This window comes from Ambystoma mexicanum (genome assembly GCF_040938575.1).
Source record: "Ambystoma mexicanum isolate Mex_15411 chromosome 12 unlocalized genomic scaffold, UKY_AmexF1_1 Mex_chr12_unloc.2, whole genome shotgun sequence".
Taxonomy (NCBI): domain Eukaryota; kingdom Metazoa; phylum Chordata; class Amphibia; order Caudata; family Ambystomatidae; genus Ambystoma; species Ambystoma mexicanum.
This window is the reverse complement of record NW_027182323.1, coordinates 10,185,999-10,207,960: the sequence shown is the minus strand read 5'-3', so window position 1 is coordinate 10,207,960 and position 21,962 is coordinate 10,185,999. Positions and strand designations below refer to the sequence as shown.

Below are 21,962 nucleotides of genomic sequence, written 5' to 3'. Positions count from 1 at the left end.
TCAAGCCTTTCTTCAACAATATTCCAACAACTCGGGGGTTGGAGGAGTAGCAATTCAAGAAAACCTTTGTATATCTCGAATTATTCAGTGAATCACCAGACCCATCAATTAAATGTGTTTCTTGCAAGATCGCCACATCAACTTTCTCCCTCCAAAGTTTAGCCAAAATGTTCTTCCTCTTCCGCACACAGTTCAACCCTTACACATTCCAAATACACAACGAAACAGGCCCCTTCATAACTCACTAAAACACTCCATATCTCCACATAGACTCATAACTATCATTCGTCCACAAACCATCTATTAAACACTGTGACAATCATCCAGCCCATCCCATAAAGTGGAGCAACACATGTCTCAACCCCCCACCCCGCTCTACACATAAAACAAAAAACACACACACAGTCAAGACAGCCTTAATTGTAAGAAACCCAGTATAACATAGGTCTCAACAAAATACCATTATGTACAAAATCATAACCCATTCCAACTATCACCTCAGAACCCTATGCCCAATATTTTCACTATCAGAATAACCTCCTCAAACATCCTCAGCAACAAGTCCCAGAACCCACACCAAAACCAACAAGCATCTTCAACAAGACTTCAACTACTATTTATAGTGTAAAAGCATGGATAAGTACCAACCCTTCCACCAAACGTCAACACCCCAAATAGAACTATTGACAACAGCCATCCCAAGCCTGCATGCGCAAACAGGAATTAAGATAAACAAATTGGAAGCCAACTCAAACAAAAGGAGCCCAAATCTAAACAGCAGTTGCTCCAACCACCCCTTCCCCACCAGTGCCATTGCACAACAGCACAGTCATCAATCACAAAGCACACATCCCCATAAAAAATGCCAATCCCACCATTACTCTCCCATAGGGCCAGAATATAAGGGAAAAGATGCAACAATTCAAACAGCACCCACCCCTGTACACCGCCATGACCATTGAGCACATGTCTTCCATCCAATAAGATACGACATGCATAGCAGAATCCACAGAGTCTCTATCTACCGTAAGACTCCATCAAAAGGCATTAAATGTCCGTTGAACAGTATAGTTCATAACAAGAACATGCAAACAGTAGATAATGCATTGAAAGCATTAGTCTACAGACAGACCAACTCTCAACCAACCAACGCTCACACACGGAAACAAAAGGTCAGCATAAGGTACTTCCTGGACGGAATGCAGGCAGAATCCAGGCATGCACTAGTCCACACACCAGCACATATCAGGGCATATCACTTCTTCTCCCCATTTTTATTGTTTAATTGAAGGATAATGTCATGAGATAGGTGTAAACGAGCATGCCAGTAAGTCTGGACTAAAAGCAGTGTACAACAAGTTAACATCAACTCGGTTGCTGATGTACATTTGATTTCCCCATACACCTGAGAGGTCCTGGGTTGGTTACCTTCTTTGATGATTAAATCATCTTTGTTGCCCTTGATACAGGCAGAACAGGCTTGAAGTGAGTGGCAATAGAAAGATATGTATTAGTCTCTTTGGGACAGCTCATAAGCCAATCAGCAGCCTATCCTGCCACACATAGCTCTGCAGGGACGTTGGTGGGCAAAATGAAGACGTGTGTTGATCGAGATGGTTATACTTATAATTGATCGGACTTAAAATCTCAAATCGCCCAAAAATGTTCTGGTAAATACTTATACCTTCCTAGGTATGGAGATGGTTCATCATGCCAGGTATGAGCCCGGATAGCTCAGTGATACTTTGTTTTTCACTTTTAAAGAAAGCAACACATAATTATTATTTCACCTTTCTCAAGCAATTGAGGTGCACTGGCAGTCATCTGTGGTACATATTAAAGTACTGGAATAGCAGTTTGTTCTGACGACCAGGACTGAGAAATGGCTGGAATAACAGGGCAGCATGAGGTCATGATTGAGGTGCACTGACAGAGCTACCTGTGTGTGAGCAGTGCTAGATTACTTTGGGGGTGCTGGTTATGGTAATGTACATTTGATTTCATTTACATTTGTACCGGCTCTCCGTTCTCACCAAGAAGAGAGCCCTTATCCAAGCCCGCATCTCTGCGGCATCAAACAACTCCGCCGAACTCTTTAAAATCTGCAAGGAGCTGGCCAACCCTGTTGCAGTCTCTACCTCTCCTGTCCCCTCCCAGGCCCTCTGCACTGCACTGGCCTCTCACTTCATCTCTAAAACTCAGGACATCCTGTCCTCGCTCTCCTCCTCTCACCTCCCTCCCCCCCTACCTGGCTCTTCCTCTGGCCCTTCTGCGGTCAACCCTCCTCCCTCTTTCTCTGCCTTTCCACCCTTCTCTGCTGACGAGGTTTCCAGACAAGTCCGATCAATGAAAGTCTCGTCTAAACAGGTTCACCCCTGTTCCCCCAAAACTATCAAGGACCACATCGACTCCCTGGCTCCTGCCCTGGCTGACTTTTGCAACCACTCCTTCGCCTCTGGAGTCTTCCCTTCCCCCCTCAAGCACTCCCTTGTGCACCCTCTTCTCAAGAAACCCTCTTCCGACCCCTCCTGCCCGGCTAACTATCGCCCTATCTCCATCACTCCCTTCCTGGGCAAGCTCCTGGAGAAACTGGCTATCTCCCAGCTTAACCTCCATGCTGAATCTGTTGGTAGTCTTCATGACCATCAATCTGGCTTCAGAGCTGCCAGAAGCACGGAAACTGCTCTTCTGAACATCCGTGAAGACCTGCTCCTGAACCTTGATTCCAACACTCCGTGTGTTCTCATTCTGCTCGATCTCTCCTCTGCCTTTGACACTGTCAACCATGCCATCCTGCTCAACCGTCTCCGGGAAAACCTGGGTATCACTGGTCAGGCTCTGGCGTGGCTGACCTCTTTCCTTTCAAATCGACCCTCCCAGGTCCAACTGGGGTCCTTCCTCTCCGACATCTTTTTCTCCACCTGTGGTGTCCCCAGGGATCTAATCTCTCTCCCTGGCTGTTCAACCAGTATCTGGCTCTCCTTGCCCACCGCATCGCCGCTCTCTGCCCTAATTTCCAGTGCTATGCGGACGATACCCAGCTCATTTTCAGGCTACCCTCAGCCTCCCCCTCTCCTTCCCTCATCTCTGACTGTCTGTCTGCTATCCAAGAATGGTGTGCCGCCAATGACCTCTGCCTTAATGCCAGCAAGACTGAGATTCTACTCATCGGTACTCCCACTCCCTCCTTCCCTGCAGCTCTCTGGCCTGCCTCCCTTGGCCCCCTCCCTGCTCCTACCTGCAAGGCAAAAAACCTTGGGGTCATCTTCGACTCAACACTCTCCTTCTCTCCTCATATTTCTTACGTCGCCAAGAGGTCACACTACCAGCTGCACCTCCTCAGAGGTATTCTTCCCTTCCTCTCCTTCCCCCAGAAGCTCACTGTCTCCCGAGCCCTGGTTCTCTCGAAGCTGGATTACTGTAACAGCCTCTATCTTAATCTGCCTGCCTCCACTCTCCGCCCTCTGCAACTCATCCAGAACAGAACTGCGAGACTTGTCCTTGGCCTCAAGCCCAGGGACCGTATCTCTCCAGGACTGAAATCTCTACACTGGCTCCCAGTGGCTGCGAGGATAAAGTTCAAAACCCTCTGCATTGTCCACAAGGCCTTCTGGGGCCTGGGTCCTAAATACCTTCAACTCTCTCTTCCCAAATATCTTCCTCCCCGAGCCCTTCGCTCATCCGCCTCCAACTCCCTCATGGTCAGCCGCTTCTCGAAGCAATGAGCTGGGGGTAGATCTCTCTCCGCGGCAGGGGCCTCCCTCTGGAACAGCCTTCCTGCCTCCCTGAAACTTGAGGAGAACCACCTCCGGTTCCGGAAGCACCTCAAAACCTTCCTCTTTGCTTCTGCTTTCTCTCTCCCTCTCCCCTGCTGAACAGCTAATTAAATTCTTCACTAAACTGCACTGATCCTGCAACTTGACCACTCTAAACTGCCTTCGGTCCTGGTCCCAGTCACTGATCCCCTGGAACCCCTCTGCACTACGGGACTGTCTCTGTATCCCTACAGCCCCCCCCCCCTTCCCCAGCACTTGCTCTGCACTTACCTTGCACTTGCCACTAGCTGGCCCTTTTTTATTTATTACTTACGCCACTTACCTTTACTGCACTTCCCCCCCTCCCCTTCCCCTTGCACTTTTCCCCCCTCCCCCACCCCTGCACTTGCGCGATCTGAATGACACCTGGCCTAGTAGGATCGTTTGTTTTGTCTCCCCTTGTTCCTCCCCTCCCTGCCTCGTCGCGCCTTGAAACACCTGTGTATAGGCGCGTTACAAATACCATATCATATCATATCATATCATATCATATCAATACCCCAGAGTGGTCCTGGGTTGGTTACCTTCTTTGATGATTAAATCATCTTTGTTGCCCTTGATACATGTTGCACCCCGGAAAAAGGGAGGGTGGGTGGAGTTTGCTAAAGTTGGTTGATTGACAGAGATAGCAATATGTTTGCTTTGGCAGGTGTGCAGGATTATTGTTGCTGTTGACTTGCTAATACTCTGTGATGTCATGTCATTCTAGACGTGCATTTCGTTTTTGTTGCTCCCGAAAAAAAAAAATCAATGAAGAGTTAATTACATTTTGTTTTTTAAAAGCAGATGTGAACGTCTGTCCCAGTTACTTTTTATGAGCCACAGGCTTTTAGGGTGCATCAGTAACCCTTGTGCATGGGTGGCTGCAAAGAACCTTACTTGATTGCGAGTGATGAAAAGTGTTGAGTATTCCAGTTCATAGGAGCACATTTATACAGGCATATTTTCTCTGTCTTGCTGGGACTGTCTTATTGATAATTCTGCATGAAGACTTACGAAAAGAAATTAACAAAATATTAACATGATGTGAAATAAAATGCGAGGATGCAGGCTTTAACACAATTATTTATGAAGATGATGCAAAGTATCCGCTCTACCACTGAGCGACTGCCCATGTGAGTTATTACAGTATATATGTGAGCTGCTTGCCACGGTATTTTCATGCTGCAAAGTAAATGGAGGCTGGAAAAAAGATTTGTAAAGTGAAATCGAAATTGATCTGCATTGCAGGACCGAGATTGTTTCTGGCATCCAGTCATTGCTTGTGGAATTCCTATGAAAGAAATTTATAAAACACATGCCACAGCCAGGAAGTCATGGTGGCAGTTACAGGTACATGCGGGAAATGGGTCATATATACATATGCTCCCTGGTGGTCTAGTGGTTAGGATTCGGCGCTCTCACCGCCGCGGCCCGGGTTCGATTCCCGGTCAGGGAAAGCACATTTTTTTTTTATCCTAAGTTGTTATTATTAGTGTGATTGGTTTTCTGTTTGAACGTATTTTCATAAATGTTTACTTCGCTATGGTATTTCAACTTAAAAGTACAGAGACCATCCCAAAATGTGATGAATGAGTTAGATAAGAGAACGTATCTCATTCACTGTAGTCTTGAGAAAACAGTAACTTTGTACATTTTTTTGGTCAGTGTACTGCTGCTAAAACGCGGACAGAAACAGCCCTTGCAGACTTCTTGGTAATTTAGGCGAACAGGTATGGACCATTACTGTCAGCACGCGTGTAAGCCGTCCGTTTTGTCATCTCTGATATGTCTCTCTTACCAGTGGTATTTCGGAATCGTTTACTCTTCCGTGCTAGGGTGGATAAAAGGAAAAGGAAAGCTCCGCTTGTTGTGATTTGAGAAATACAACACTACACTGAGTAACCCTTGCTGTACTGGTGATACTGGGCGGGCGCCCTTCATACTGGGAGGAGACGGGCAGAAGAGGCTTGAAGTGAGTGGCAATAGAAGGATATGTATTAGTCTCTTTGGGACAGCTCATAAGCCAATCAGCAGCCTATCCTGCCACACAAAGCTCTGCAGGGACGTTGGAGGGCAAAGTGAAGACGTGTGTTGATCGAGATGGTTATACTTATGATTGATCGGACTTAAAAAGTCAAATCACACAAAAGTGTTCTGGTAAATACTTATACTTACCTAGGTATGCAGATGGCATGTCAGTTCATAAATGGGTCGGGATAGCTCAGTCGGTAGAGCATCAGACTTTTAATCTGAGGGTCTAGGGTTCAAGTCCCTATTCGGGCGGATATTTTGTTTTTCACTTTTAAAGAAAGCAACACAGAATTATTATTTCACCTTTGTCAAGCAATTGAGGTTCACTGGCAGTCGTCTGTGGTACATATTAAAGTACTGGAATAGCAGGTTGTTCTGGCGATCAGGACCGAGAAATGGCTGGACTATCACAGGCAGCATAAGGTCATGATTGAGTTGCACTGACAGAGCTATCTGTGTGTGAGCAGTGCTAGATTACTTTTGGGTGCTTTTTATGGTAATTGAGGTGTGTTGTGCACAGCTAGGCGTGGGTCCCTGTGGGTGAAGAAACTGGGTGTTTTGCGGGCCAGGGTTGAGGTGCATTGGCAGAGCTGTGTAGGGGCAGGGATTGTCGACAGGCACGTGAGAGTTGAGGTACACTAGCAAAATAGTTGGATCCCGTTCTGACATTGGAGGTGATGCCACAGCTCCGGATTGAGGTGCATTGGTGGAGCTGTTCGTAGAGAACGTGGCCATCAAAACAGGTCTAGGAAGTGGAGGACATTGGTAATGATTGCAACTTCTTACCCTACCCCAAAAACCCAATGATGAATAATTAGGGATGAGGTGCCAGCAACTCTACGCCCCAATACATGACTTAAAAGGCCCCTCTTATAGAAAAAACAAAAATACTCATGGAATAGGGGCTCTGACATATTTAGCTGTGAACTGTCCTTCAGCAAACTAAGGGACAGGGGATGTAGCTCAGTGGTAGAGCGCATGCTTCGCATGTATGAGGCCCCGGGTTCAATCCCCGGCATCTCCAGGTTTTTCTTTTGGCTTTAATCGTTTGTTTTAAACAATGATAAATTCTGTCCATAGCCACAAGGGTAGAGACAACGTCCTCGAAAACCTAAGCTTGGTTGAGATCAAGCAAATTACGTTTACCATTTTCATCATTAACAATCTGTGGGCCATGACACTAAAATATATTTAAAAAGTAGCATATCGAGATCCACAAAAGAAATATCAATATTTTTGTGGACATTCATCAGTGATAGAACTTGTTTTGCTCTTTGTGTGACTTTGCTGCTGGACACCACTCACAATCAGGAGCATGTGGGGTGCTTGTGTTGCTGAGGGATTGTATGGGTTCTGTGTGAATGTGCACCCCACATCTAGCCCTCTTATCTGGGCTAGAATGTGGAATTCCTGTGTGAAAAGGATTGTGTCCTGTGTATGAGTAAAGTTAGGCGCATGTGTAAAGCAGTCATCGGTCAATATAGGCATATTGTCGATAAAACCAACCAGGTAATGACAGAAGTGCAGGCCAGCGCCAGTGTTGTGAAAAATGTTAATGCAAAAATTCCCAAATACGGAACGCACCTCCAAGCACCACAGAAGACTCTCTATTTTCTGCCTTCTTACCTCCCTCTCTTCCTCAGTCCTGCATCCCTCCTTCCATTTTCCCCCGTCCCATCCTCCCTCTTTTGTTTTTTTCCTTCCTCCAAGGCCCTTTGGAACAGATGCAATCGCCCATGTATATTGCAGTGCCATACCCAGTTTCCATTGGGTAGAGGGAAACAACACATGAGAAGGGAGACAGCTATTAACTGTCCATGGCCATTCTAATCTGTTTGGCTATTCCCACCCACTACGTGCCCCTCTACACCCAACACGCATTCTCCTGATATCTCTATGTGCTAGATTTGTGATAGAGTGACTTCGGTAAATTTCGGCCTGCCAATGTTATTTCTAAGCAGTCTGATGAGTGTTAATTGCTTAAGCGCAGTTGTAAAATTCATTGTAAATTCACTGTTCGTGTATAGAAATACCTGAACAAAGTGTGCTTTCAGGCACTTGATTTTTATCTGTTTCTTGCAGGTCCTGTTAAAAACAGGCACTGACACGGGAAATAGTTTTTGCTTGTGCATAGGAATTGTATATGTTTTTTGTGAGACACTGCTATCTTATGCCCATGTATAGGTTCAGCTGTTTTCGTAAGGTACTGCCAGTAAGCAGTGGCTGGCAAATGCCTTACCCATGCCAACACAATAGCCAAAACTGTTGGCTTTGCCAATGCTTGTTTTAATTATGTTTTTAAGGCTCGATGAATTTCCGAAGGCACTGTTTGCAAGGTGGATATTATCAATAGCCGGATGACAATTTGAAACATTTTTGGATGAAACCCAGTGTGGCATTAGCTCAAAAAATGTGTTGAGTGGAACATGGGAGGGATGCATGGCTAACTATTCATAAGTAGAAACAGACATATGATGGTTCTAGGTGGTCATATGGTGTACTTCATAAACCTAATTAATGCAAGTACCTCTTGGTTTTGCACCATGCTTCAGTAACAACCATGATGGGATCGGCTTTATGAATGGGGTGTTGTTTTAATGGAAGGGCACCTTGCAGTGATTGTCACAGGCAATGGGGGCAATTAGAATTCAAAGAGATGGAGGTTAACTTTCATTGTAATAGGGTAGGGCATGAAACTAGTACTGTATACCATCTAGGGAATAACAGGACTCTGGAAAGTTTCAACACACTCTTCATAGAAAGTATACACATGGCTATGGTGACCTTCATAGCTATCGGTTCCTAGTCATTCATTTACTGATGACACGTAAAAGGGATGGACACGCAATGTCGAAATATGTTCAGCTTGGCTAAAAAGGACATACGTGTCCCCCTAGACTTATCTATAGTGATGGCTAGAATAAGAACAGAAGAAAGGTACTGCAGAGTGATTTAATGGAGACGTGACGCAACTCCCCGACTTCAGAACTCACTCAGTTTTAAATACATGAACAATTTCTGAATTAGCACAGGTTGTTCACATGCAACCTTCGTTATTCCCAAGATAACCTGTGTAACTGGGGCTAGGGTAAACAGCGCTGGAGCAGTGCAGCATCCTATCCCTGAGGTGCATCGTTGCAAACCCTGAAGTTTTTATCATATGCCATCTCAGGATATGTGTGTGATTGGTGTTTCAAAATTAGAGACTCTGACAACGTCATCTTTATAACAGATATAGACATAGATTCACACAGGGTACGTTTGCAGATAGTCATATTAATGCACTCTGCCACACTCTATGTCCATCTATGATACTAAAGCACTTAAATGCACAGGACATGGTCATCCATGTCTTATGCAAGTCCTTTCTATTGCGCACAGTCTAGCCAGCCACGTCCATGAGGCACACGGTATAATTGAATGCATTTCTTTTGTACTATATGCTATAACATAGTGGTACAATCCTCCCTTTCACGTACACCACATCCCTTAAACATCTGTGCCCTTTTCTCAGCCACCAATGCTCTCTCTTCCCAAATGTCCACCCAGATGCTTTTCCTATTTCCCATATGTTAAGGCGCTCTGTTTGGTCCATCAGGGTTTGTATGGCCAGGGGGCAGAATAAATTCCTGCCTTACATCCCGAGCCGAGCTTTGCGGTCAGCTAACGCCTGTCTGATGACTGTCCCTACGGTCAGGTATAGCCGTATTGGCGGCCGCTCCTCTTCAGTGGCCGATGTAGCTCTCTTGAACCGTCTCTATCCTTCGCTTAGAACTACCCCTGTTCACTGTGCATTGAGCAAAGCTCTTAAAACGCTCCTCTTTTAGGCTTTTTCTTTCGCTGTGTTACAGCGAACATCAAGATGCTTTTGGGCGAACTTTGCGCTTTATCAATAAAATTCAATCCAACACATACACTGAGTTAATCCAAGAGGTTTGACGGAAGGCATGTCTGTATTTTGGGGGAAAATTAACAGAGAAGAGACAAGACATTAAAAGCAGATGTGACACTATAGATGACTGTTTTGCCCAGACCTATTTCTATTTGAAGCACTACTGATATAAGTACCAACCTTATTCTCCCACGAAGCGAAGAAAACGTTTATACATTCCTTTGGGGAGGGAAGAAATCGCGCATAGCATACTCAGTGCTGACCAGGAGGAAGGTGGAGTAGGCCTCCCAGACTTAAAGGAGTACTATGGAGAGCCCCAACTTCGGATTGTCGTAGATATTTTAAAGGAGAGTAAATACAAACAATGGGTAGACCTTGACAATTGTTTGTTGTCTCCAGTCACCCTGGGTAAGTGCTTGTGGGTTCCCCACAGGCAATTAGCGATTGGAATATGGATGCACCCCATTCTTGCCACATTATGGCGATTGTGGAGCAAATTGAAGGAAATGTAAGGAGTGACATCCTGGCCCTCACCTCTTAGTTTTTTGTGGGCCCCTCCAATTAGGGATAAAATACACAAACCAGTCGGGTATCGGCCCCACTATAAAGTTGGACTGATGACAGCGGGCCAGTTATGTCAGGAAGGTACATTCTTGAGCAAGACGGAATTGGATGAGGTGTTGCATGAAAAGTTTATGCCCACATTTATGTTTTTACAACTGAAAGGTGTTTCAACAGATCGTTGTTGAGAAGGGTATCTAAATCGGTCGTTTACACCATTCAAATAAGTCTTAGATAAGCAAACAGGCTCTAGAGGCCTCATCGCTAACTAATATAATGCATTGATAGCCAGAAGATGCACGCATTCTCCCAGAGCTAAAGTATTATGGGACAGAGACTTGGGTATACAAGAAGGCGAAGATTTATGGCTAACCATCTATTGGACGGTTTGGTCATCGACGATTGCTGTGCAATATGAAATGCATAATTACAATTTGCTTCAAAGATGGCAATTGACCCCATAGAGGTTAGCCAAGGTGCATCAGGGGCTAAGTCTGCTATGTTGGAGAGGGTGTGGTAACATCGGTACCTATTGGCATATTTGGTGGGAATGTCTATTAGTCCAATTGTTTTGGAAAGAGGTTTTTGCAAGGGGAAATGAAATAGATGGAATTGAAAGTCCCCTTTCCTCGATGCTGTTACTATTTGATCAATAGGAAGTGGGAGATCTGCATATCAGATTGGCCCAGATGGCAAGGAATTTACTGTTATCGGAGGGTGTGTATGGCAAACCACTCGAAGAGCCTACATCTTCCGACACAGAGAGAATGGATCAGTAAGCTTTTCAAATATTTGAGATGGAGAGCATGATAGACTCAGAATGGCTTCCATTTATATTGTTTTTTTTTAATTTTTTTAAATCACTTTATTTCTTATTTTCAACAATAGTCAACAAACAACAGTAACATCAACTAAAGTCATTGAACTGCATAACATACAATAGTGGGAAGCAATACAACAGAAATTCATATCATAACCCCGTATCCCACCATCATAAACTGTAAAATCAATCAAAAATCAAATCAAATGTACCAAACAAACAACAACATACTAACAAGACCACACAAACAACCACTCAAACAACACAAAACCCCCCACCCCCAAAACTACAGTACTTGAAAGTAAACCAGTGCACTCCACTCCATAACACAACTTAGCCTTATCCATAAAGATCATCCAACTCCCCCCACATTTCATCATAAAGGTCTGCCTTATCTCGTTTTACGAAACATTGTCCTTTCAAACCTCGATAAAGCTCTAACATCCAAAATCCACTCCTCCACTGTCGGCTTTTTCCGTGTCTTCCAGACCTTCAACACCTGTTTGGCTGCCACCAACAAAACTTTACGCACTGCACACAACGTCACCCAACTCACAGTACGCCCACCTCCATAAGACAAAAATATAACTGCCAAGGGATTGCATGGATAGACAATATTCCAGATCTGGTCGATCCTGTCAAGAACCTCCCTCCAAAAGCCTCCACCCTTTCACAATGCCATAACATATGTAACAGAGTACCCCGTTCTTTCCCACAACCCCAACATAAAGCATCATCAACCAAACCTAATTTGCACATACATGCTGGAGTCCAATAGATCCTGCCCACTATCCTTTGATGGATGTAGCGTAATTGCAAATCCACTTTGGCTGTCGTCGGCACTCTCCAAATCTTATGCCATTCTCTCAATGCTACCTCCCTACCCAACTCCTCTGTCCATGATAACCTCAACTTTTCCCACGAATCCAACCATTGCCTGTCCGGAAGCATAAACTGCGTAAACGTAGACACCCTTTGGAAACCCATCTCCAAAAGACCAAAGTTCTCCGGCTTTTTCAAAAAAGGAGCATCCAACATCTCTCTCCGCTCAACGAGTAAAGCCACCAAAATATTACACCTCCGCAACTCCCTGTTCCTCAAACCACATTTCTCTACCAAACTCTCAAAAGGCACTACCCCAGCCTCATTCCACACATCTCCAATAGTCAAAACCCCTCTCTGAATCCAAGTCTTCCAAGACAGTACCTTATTATCAAACAGCAGACCAGGATTATGCCAAAGTGAGGCCTCCTCATAAAGATATAAACCCTGACCAGTACCAACAATCCACGACGACAACGCCTCTTTAGTAGCCAACACAGATTTCAAACACTCTACCTTCTTAGGCAATTTCCCAAAAGAAAATAAACATTTAATATCATAAGGCAAAAACCGCTGCATCTCAATTTGTACCCACCACGACATCCGGTTCAGATCAATACCATAGTAACAAGACTCTTCAACAAGAAACCACTACAATAATTTCTCAAAACCGGATACCCAAATCCTCCATCTTTAACACTCTTGACCATAATGTACCAGGGAATCCTGGCCCTCTTAGTAATGCCTTAGCATCTAAGATTTTAAATGTAATATTCTCATCTCTCGACAAAGCATAACTCTGTTGTAAGTCACCAAGTACCCTTTCAAGCTCCACCAATCTGGCTTCACCCCCCCTACGCATCCGTGCAGTCCAGTTCATCAGTTCCCCTCTAACAGAAGCTTTAAAAGCATCCCACACCACCATATTGTCTGCCGTACCCTCATTCATCTAAAAAAAAAAAAAAACAGGTATGAAATTCATTAATGCGTCCACAGCATCCCGGTTGCTTAACACAACAGGTTTCAACCTCCATCTACTAAGATCCTGCCTCTCAGCAAATAACATCAACTTGGTCATTACCATTGAGTGATCCGAAATGTGCTGTTCACCCATAAACACCTCCCTTACATTCTCAACCAGTCTATCCGACATCAATATGTAGTCAAGCCTAGAATAAGAATCATGTACCAGTGAATAAAATGAGAACCCCCTATCCCTCCAATGAAAATGTCTCCAGGTATCCACCAAGTTATAAACATCCAAAAAGTCTCGAAACTCCCTACTCGATTTTTGCCCAGTAAACCTGCACATCGATGACCTATCCATCTTGGGGTCAATCACACAATTAAAATCCCCTCCCAAAACAATAATTTCACCTCCCATATCACTAAGCCTCCCCTTTAGCGAATCAAAAAAGGGCCCCCCACCCGCACATGGCACATACACAGATCCCACAGTTAACAGCAAGCCCTCACATTTAAGATCAATAAGTATAATACGCCCCTTGTCATCCATACTCACGTTTTCAACACATGCATTCAAGCCTTTCTTCAACAATATTCCAACAACTTGGGAGTTGGAGGAGTAGCAATTCAAGAAAACCTTTGTATATCTCGAATTAGTCAGTGAATCACCAGACCCATCAATTAAATGTGTTTCTTGCAAGATCGCCACATCAACTTTCTCCCTCCAAAGTTTAGCCAAAATGTTCTTCCTCTTCCGCACACAGTTCAACCCTTACACATTCCAAATACACAACGAAACAGGCCCCTTCATAACTCACTAAAACACTCCATATCTCCACATAGACTCATAACTATCATTCGTCCACAAACCATCTATTAAACACTGTGACAATCATCCAGCCCATCCCATAAAGTGGAGCAACACATGTCTCAACCCCCCACCCCGCTCTACACATAAAACAAAAAACACACACACAGTCAAGACAGCCTTAATTGTAAGAAACCCAGTATAACATAGGTCTCAACAAAATACCATTATGTACAAAATCATAACCCATTCCAACTATCACCTCAGAACCCTATGCCCAATATTTTCACTATCAGAATAACCTCCTCAAAAATCCTCAGCAACAAGTCCCAGAACCCACACCAAAACCAACAAACATCTGCAACAAGACTTCAACTACTATTTATAGTGTAAAAGCATGGATAAGTACCAACCCTTCCACCAAACGTCAACACCCCAAATAGAACTATTGACAACAGCCATCCCAAGCCTGCATGCGCAAACTGGAATTAAGATAAACAAATTGGAAGCCAACTCAAACAAAAGGAGCCCAAATCTAAACAGCAGTTGCTCCAACCACCCCTTCCCCACCAGTGCCATTGCACAACAGCACAGTCATCAATCACAAAGCACACATCCCCATAAAAAATGCCAATCCCACCATTACTCTCCCATAGGGCCAGAATATAAGGGAAAAGATGCAACAATTAAACAGCACCCACCCCTGTTCACCGCCATGACCATTGAGCACATGTCTTCCATCAAATAAGATACGACATGCATAGCAGAATCCACAGAGTCTCTATCTACCGTAAGACTCCATCAAAAGGCATTAAATGTCCGTTGAACAGTATAGTTCATAACAAGAACATGCAAACAGTAGATAATGCATTCAAAGCATTAGTCTGCAGACAGACCAACTCTCAACCAACCAACGCTCACACACTGAAACAAAAGGTCAGCATAAGGTACTTCCTGGACGGAATGCAGGCAGAATCCAGGCATGCACTAGTCCACACACCAGCACATATCAGGGCATATCACTTCTTCTCCCCATTTATATTGTTTAATTGAAGGATAATGTCATGAGATAGGTGTAAACGAGCATGCCAGTAAGTCTGGACTAAAAGCAGTGTACAACAAGTTAACATCAACTCGGTTGCTGATGTACATTTGATTTCCCCATACACCTGAGAGGTCCTGGGTTGGTTACCTTCTTTGATGATTAAATCATCTTTGTTGCCCTTGATACAGGCAGAAGAGGCTTGAAGTGAGTGGCAATAGAAAGATATGTATTAGTCTCTTTGGGACAGCTCATAAGCCAATCAGCAGCCTATCCTGCCACACATAGCTCTGCAGGGACGTTGGTGGGCAAAATGAAGACGTGTGTTGATCGAGATGGTTATACTTATAATTGATCGGACTTAAAATCTCAAATCGCCCAAAAATGTTCTGGTAAATACTTATACCTTCCTAGGTATGGAGATGGTTCATCATGCCAGGTATGAGCCCGGATAGCTCAGTGATACTTTGTTTTTCACTTTTAAAGAAAGCAACACATAATTATTATTTCACCTTTCTCAAGCAATTGAGGTGCACTGGCAGTCATCTGTGGTACATATTAAAGTACTGGAATAGCAGGTTGTTCTGACGACCAGGGCTGAGAAATGGCTGGAATAACAGGGCAGCATGAGGTCATGATTGAGGTGCACGGACAGAGCTATCTGTGTGTGAGCAGTGCTAGATTACTTTGGGGGTGCTGTTTATGGTAATGTACATTTGATTTCCCAATACCCCAGAGAGGTCCTGGGTTGGTTACCTTCTTTGATGATTAAATCATCTTTGTTGCCCTTGATACATGTTGCACCCCGGAAAAAGGGAGGGTGGGTGGAGTTTGCTAAAGTTGGTTGATTGACAGAGATAGCAATATGTTTGCTTTGGCAGGTGTGCAGGATTATTGTTGCTGTTGACTTGCTAATACTCTGTGATGTCATGTCATTCTCGACGTGCATTTCGTTTTTGTTGCTCCCGAAAAAAAAAATCAATGAAGAGTTAATTACATTTTGTTTTTTAAAAGCAGATGTGAACGTCTGTCCCAGTTACTTTTTATGAGCCACAGGCTTTTAGGGTGCATCAGTAACCCTTGTGCATGGGTGGCTGCAAAGAACCTTACTTGATTGCGAGTGATGAAAAGTGTTGAGTATTCCAGTTCATAGGAGCATATTTATACAGGCATATTTTCTCTGTCTTGCTGGGACTGTCTTATTGATAATTCTGCATGAAGACTTACGAAAAGAAATTAACAAAATATTAACATGATGTGAAATAAAATGCGAGGATGCAGGCTTTAACACAATTATTTATGAAGATGATGCAAAGTATCCGCTGTACCACTGAGCGACTGCCCATGTGAGTTATTACAGTATATATGTGAGCTGCTTGCCACGGTATTTCCATGCTGCAAAGTAAATGGAAGCTGGAAAAAAGATTTGTAAAGTGAAATCGAAATTGATCTGCATTGCAGGACCGAGATTGTTTCTGGCATCCAGTCATTGCTTTTGGAATTCCTATGAAAGAAATGTATGAAACACATGCCACAGCCAGAAATTCATGATGGCAGTTGCAGGTACATGCGGGAAATGGGTCGTACATATATGCTCCCTGGTGGTCTAGTGGTTAGGATTCGGCGCTCTCACCGCCGCGGCCCGGGTTCGATTCCCGGTCAGGGAAAGCACATTTTTTTTCATCCTAAGTTGTTATTATTAGTGTGATTGGTTTTCTGTTTGAACGTATTTTCATAAATGTTTACTTCGCTATGGTATTTCAACTTAAAAGTACAGAGACCATCCCAAAATGTATGAATGAGTTCGATAAGAGAACGTATCTCATTCACTGTAGTCTTGAGAAAACAGTAACTTTGTACATTTTTTTTTGGTCAGTGTACTGCTGCTAAAACGCGGACAGAAACAGCCCTTGCAGACTTCTTGGTAATTTAGGCGAACAGGTATGGACCATTACTGTCAGCACGCGTGTAAGCCGTCCGTTTTGTCATCTCTGATATGTCTCTCTTACCAGTGGTATTTCGGAATCGTTTACTCTTCCGTGCTAGGGTGGATAAAAGGAAAAGGAAAGCTCCGCTTGTTGTGATTTGAGAAATACAACACTACACTGAGTAACCCTTGCTGTACTGGTGATACTGGGCGGGCGCCCTTCATACTGGGAGGAGACAGGCAGAAGAGGCTTGAAGTGAGTGGCAATAGAAGGATATGTATTAGTCTCTTTGGGACAGCTCATAAGCCAATCAGCAGCCTATCCTGCCACACAAAGCTCTGCAGGGACGTTGGAGGGCAAAGTGAAGACGTGTGTTGATCGAGATGGTTATACTTATGATTGATCGGACTTAAAAAGTCAAATCACACAAAAGTGTTCTGGTAAATACTTATACCTACCTAGGTTTGGAGATGGCATATCAGTTCATATATGGGCCCGGATAGCTCAGTCGGTAGAGCATCAGACTTTTAATCTGAGGGTCTAGGGTTCAAGTCCCTATTCGGGCGGATATTTTGTTTTTCACTTTTAAAGAAAGCAACACAGAATTATTATTTCACCTTTGTCAAGCAATTGAGGTTCACTGGAAGCCGTCTGTGGTACATATTAAAGTACTGGAATAGCAGGTTGTTCTGGCGATCAGGACCGAGAAATGGCTGGACTATCACAGGCAGCATAAGGTCATGATTGAGTTGCACTGACAGAGCTATCTGTGTGTGAGCAGTGCTAGATTACTTTTGGGTGCTGTTTTTGGTAATTGAGGTGTGTTGTGCACAGCTAGGCGTGGGTCCCTGGTGGTGAAGAAACTGGGTGTTTTGCGGGCCAGGTTTGAGGTGCATTGGCAGAGCTGTGTAGGGGCAGGGATTGTCGACAGGCACGTGAGAGTTGAGGTACACTAGCAAAATAGTTGGATCCAGTTCTGACATTGGAGGTGATGCCACAACTCCGGATTGAGGTGCATTGATGGAGCTGTTCGTAGAGAACGTGGCCATCAAAACAGGTCTAGGAAGTGGAGGACATTGGTAATGATTGCAACTTCTTACCCTACCCCAAAAACCCAATGATGAATAATTAGGGATGAGGTGCCAGCAACTCTACGCCCCAATACATGACTTAAAAGGCCCCTCTTATAGAAAAAACAAAGATACTCACGGAATAGGGGCTCTGACATATTTAGCTGTGAACTATCCTTCAGCAAAGTAAGGGACAGGGGATATAGCTCAGTGGTAGAGCGCATGCTTCGCATGTATGAGGCCCCGGGTTCAATCCCCGGCATCTCCAGGTTTTTCTTTTGGCTTTAATCGTTTCTTTTAAACAATGATAAATTCTGTCCATAGCCACAAGGGTAGAGACAACGTCCTCGAAAACCTAAGCTTGGTTGAGATCAAGCAAATTACGTTTACCATTTTCATCATTAACAATCTGTGGGCCATGACACTAAAATATATTTAAAAAGTAGCATATCGAGATCCACAAAAGAAATATCAATATTTTTGTGGACATTCATCAGTGATAGAACTTGTTTTGCTCTTTGTGTGACTTTGCTGCTGGACACCACTCACAATCAGGAGCATGTGGGGTGCTTGTGTTGCTGAGGGATTGTATGGGTTCTGTGTGAATGTGCACCCCACATCTAGCCCTCTTATCTGGGCTAGAATGTGGAATTCCTGTGTGAAAAGGATTGTGTCCTGTGTATGAGTAAAGTTAGGCGCATGTGTAAAGCAGTCATCGGTCAATATAGGCATATTGTCGATAAAACCAACCAGGTAATGACAGAAGTGCAGGCCAGCGCCAGTGTTGTGAAAAATGTTAATGCAAAAATTCCCAAATACGGAACGCACCTCCAAGCACCACAGAAGACTCTCTATTTTCTGCCTTCTTACCTCCCTCTCTTCCTCAGTCCTGCATCCCTCCTTCCATTTTCCCCCATCCCATCCTCCCTCTTTTGTTTTTTTCCTTCCTCCAAGGCCCTTTGGAACAGATGCAATCGCCCATGTATATTGCAGTGCCATACCCAGTTTCCATTGGGTAGAGGGAAACAACACATGAGAAGGGAGACAGCTATTAACTGTCCATGGCCATTCTAATCTGTTTGGCTATTCCCACCCACTACGTGCCCCTCTACACCCAACACGCATTCTCCTGATATCTCTATGTGCTAGATTTGTGATAGAGTGACTTCGGTAAATTTCGGCCTGCCAATGTTATTTCTAAGCAGTCTGATGAGTGTTAATTGCTTAAGCGCAGTTGTAAAATTCATTGTAAATTCGCTGTTCGTGTATAGAAATACCTGAACAAAGTGTGCTTTCAGGCACTTGATTTTTATCTGTTTCTTGCAGGTCCTGTTAAAAACAGGCACTGACACGGGAAATAGTTTTTGCTTGTGCATAGGAATTGTATATGTTTTTTGTGAGACACTGCTATCTTATGCCCATGTATAGGTTCAGCTGTTTTCGTAAGGTACTGCCAGTAAGCAGTGGCTGGCAAATGCCTAACCCATGCCAACACAATAGCCAAAACTGTTGGCTTTGCCAATGCTTGTTTTAATTATGTTTTTAAGGCTCGATGAATTTCCGAAGGCACTGTTTGCAAGGTGGATATTATCAATAGCCGGATGACAATTTGAAACATTTTTGAATGAAACCCAGTGTGGCATTAGCTCAAAAAATGTGTTGAGTGGAACATGGGAGGGATGCATGGCTAACTATTCATAAGTAGAAACAGACATATGATGGTTCTAGGTGGTCATATGGTGTACTTCATAAACCTAATTAATGCAAGTACCTCTTGGTTTTGCACCATGCTTCAGTAACAACCATGATGGGATCGGCTTTATGAATGGGGTGTTGTTTTAATGGAAGGGCACCTTGCAGTGATTGTCACAGGCAATGGGGGCAATTAGAATTCAAAGAGATGGAGGTTAACTTTCATTGTAATAGGGTAGGGCATGAAACTAGTACTGTATACCATCGGGGGAATAACAGGACTCTGGAAAGTTTCAACACACTCTTCATAGAAAGTATACACATGGCTATGGTGACCTTCATAGCTATCGGTTCCTAGTCATTCATTTACTGATGACACGTAAAAGGGATGCACACGCAATGTCGAAATATGTTCAGCTTGGCTAAAAAGGACATACGTGTCCCCCTAGACTTATCTATAGTGATGGCTAGAATAAGAACAGAAGAAAGGTACTGCAGAGTGATTTAATGGAGACGTGACGCAACTCCCCGACTTCAGAACTCACTCAATTTTAAATACATGAACAATTTCTGAATTAGCAAAGGTTGTTCACATGCAACCTTCGTTATTCCCAAGATAACCTGTGTAACTGGGGCTAGAGTAAACAGCGCTGGAGCAGTGCAGCAGCCTATCCCCGAGGTGCATCGTTGCAAACCCTGAAGTTTTTATCATATGCCATCTCAGGAAATGTGTGTGATTGGTGTTTCAAAATTAGAGACTCTGACAACGTCATCTTTATAACAGATATAGACATAGATTCACACAGGGTATTGTGTACGTTTGCAGATAGTCATATTAATGCACTCTGCCACACTCTATGTCCATCTATGATACTAAAGCACTTAAATGCACAGGACATGGTCATCCATGTCTTATGCAAGTCCTTTCTATTGCGCACAGTCTAGCCAGCCACGTCCATGAGGCACACGGTATAATTGAATGCATTTCTTTTGTACTATATGCTATAACATAGTGGTACAATCCTCCCTTTCACGTACACCACATCCCTTAAACATCTGTGCCCTTTTCTCAGCCACCAATGCTCTCTCTTCCCAAATGTCCACCCAGATGCTTTTCCTATTTCCCAGATGTTAAGGCGCTCTGTTTGGTCCATCAGGGTTTGTATGGCCAGGGGGCAGAATAAATTCCTGCCTTACATCCCGAGCCGAGCTTTGCGGTCAGCTAACGCCTGTCTGATGACTGTTCCTACGGTCAGGTATAGCCGTATTGGCGGCCGCTCCTCTTCAGTGGCCGATGTAGCTCTCTTGAACCGTCTCTATCCTTCGCTTAGAACTACCCCTGTTCACTGTGCATTGAGCAAAGCTCTTAAAACGCTCCTCTTTTAGGCTTTTTCTTTCGCTGTGTTACAGCGAACATCAAGATGCTTTTGGGCGAACTTTGTGCTTTATCAATAAAATTCAATCCAACACATACACTGAGTTAATCCAAGAGGTTTGACGGAAGCCATGTCTGTATTTTGGGGGAAAATTAACAGAGAAGAGACAAGACATTAAAAGCAGATGTGACACTATAGATGACTGTTTGGCCCAGACCTATTTCTATTCGAAGCACTACTGATATAAGTACCAACCTTATTCTCCCACGAAGCGAAGAAAACGTTTATACATTCCTTTGGGGAGGGAAGAAATCGCGCATAGCATACTCAGTGCTGACCAGGAGGAAGGTGGAGTAGGCCTCCCAGACTTAAAGGAGTACTATGGAGAGCCCCAACTTCGGATTGTCGTAGATATTTTAAAGGAGAGTAAATACAAACAATGGGTAGACCTTGACAATTGTTTGTTGTCTCCAGTCACCCTGGGTAAGTGCTTGTGGGTTCCCCACAGGCAATTAGCGGTTGGAATATGGATGCACCCCATTCTTGCCACATTATGGCGATTGTGGAGCAAATTGAAGGAAATGTAAGGAGTGACATCCTGGCCCTCACCTCTTAGTTTTTTGTGGGCCCCTCCAATTAGGGATAAAATACACAAACCGGCCGGGTATCAGCCCCAATATAAAGTTGGACTGATGACAGCGGGCCAGTTATGTCAGGAAGGTACATTCTTGAGCAAGACGGAATTGGATGAGGTGTTGCATGAAAAGTTTATGCCCACATTTATGTTTTTACAACTGAAAGGTGTTTCAACAGATCGTTGTTGAGAAGGGTATCTAAATCGGTCGTTTACACCATTCAAGCAAGTCTTAGATAAGCAAACAGGCTCTAGAGGCCTCATCGCAAACTTATATAATGCATTGATAGCCAGAAGATGCACGCACTCTCCCAGAGCTAAAGTATTATGGGACAGAGACTTGGGTATACAAGAAGGCGAAGATTTATGGCTAACCATCTATTGGACGGTTTGGTCATCGACGATTGCTGTGCAATATGAAATGCATAATTACAATTTGCTTCAAAGATGGCAATTGACCCCATAGAGGTTAGCCAAGGTGCATCAGGGGCTAAGTCTGCTATGTTGGAGAGGGTGTGGTAAC

The 21,962-nt window shown here is 44.0% G+C and overlaps 4 non-coding genes across 4 annotated transcripts; all 4 read left to right on the top strand.

Annotated features, from left to right (window-relative positions):
- The first annotated feature begins 5,181 nt into the window (after window positions 1–5,181).
- TRNAE-CUC (transfer RNA glutamic acid (anticodon CUC)) lies at window positions 5,182–5,253 on the top strand. Its single transcript has one exon. It is a non-coding gene; the product is annotated as a tRNA-Glu (tRNA).
- Window positions 5,254–6,780: 1,527 nt separating this feature from the next.
- Window positions 6,781–6,852, top strand: TRNAA-CGC (transfer RNA alanine (anticodon CGC)). Its single transcript has one exon. It is a non-coding gene; the product is annotated as a tRNA-Ala (tRNA).
- Window positions 6,853–16,334: 9,482 nt separating this feature from the next.
- Window positions 16,335–16,406, top strand: TRNAE-CUC (transfer RNA glutamic acid (anticodon CUC)). The gene has a single exon. It is a non-coding gene; the product is annotated as a tRNA-Glu (tRNA).
- A 1,527-nt stretch (window positions 16,407–17,933) lies between these two features.
- Window positions 17,934–18,005, top strand: TRNAA-CGC (transfer RNA alanine (anticodon CGC)). Its single transcript has one exon. It is a non-coding gene; the product is annotated as a tRNA-Ala (tRNA).
- Window positions 18,006–21,962: the final 3,957 nt, after the last annotated feature.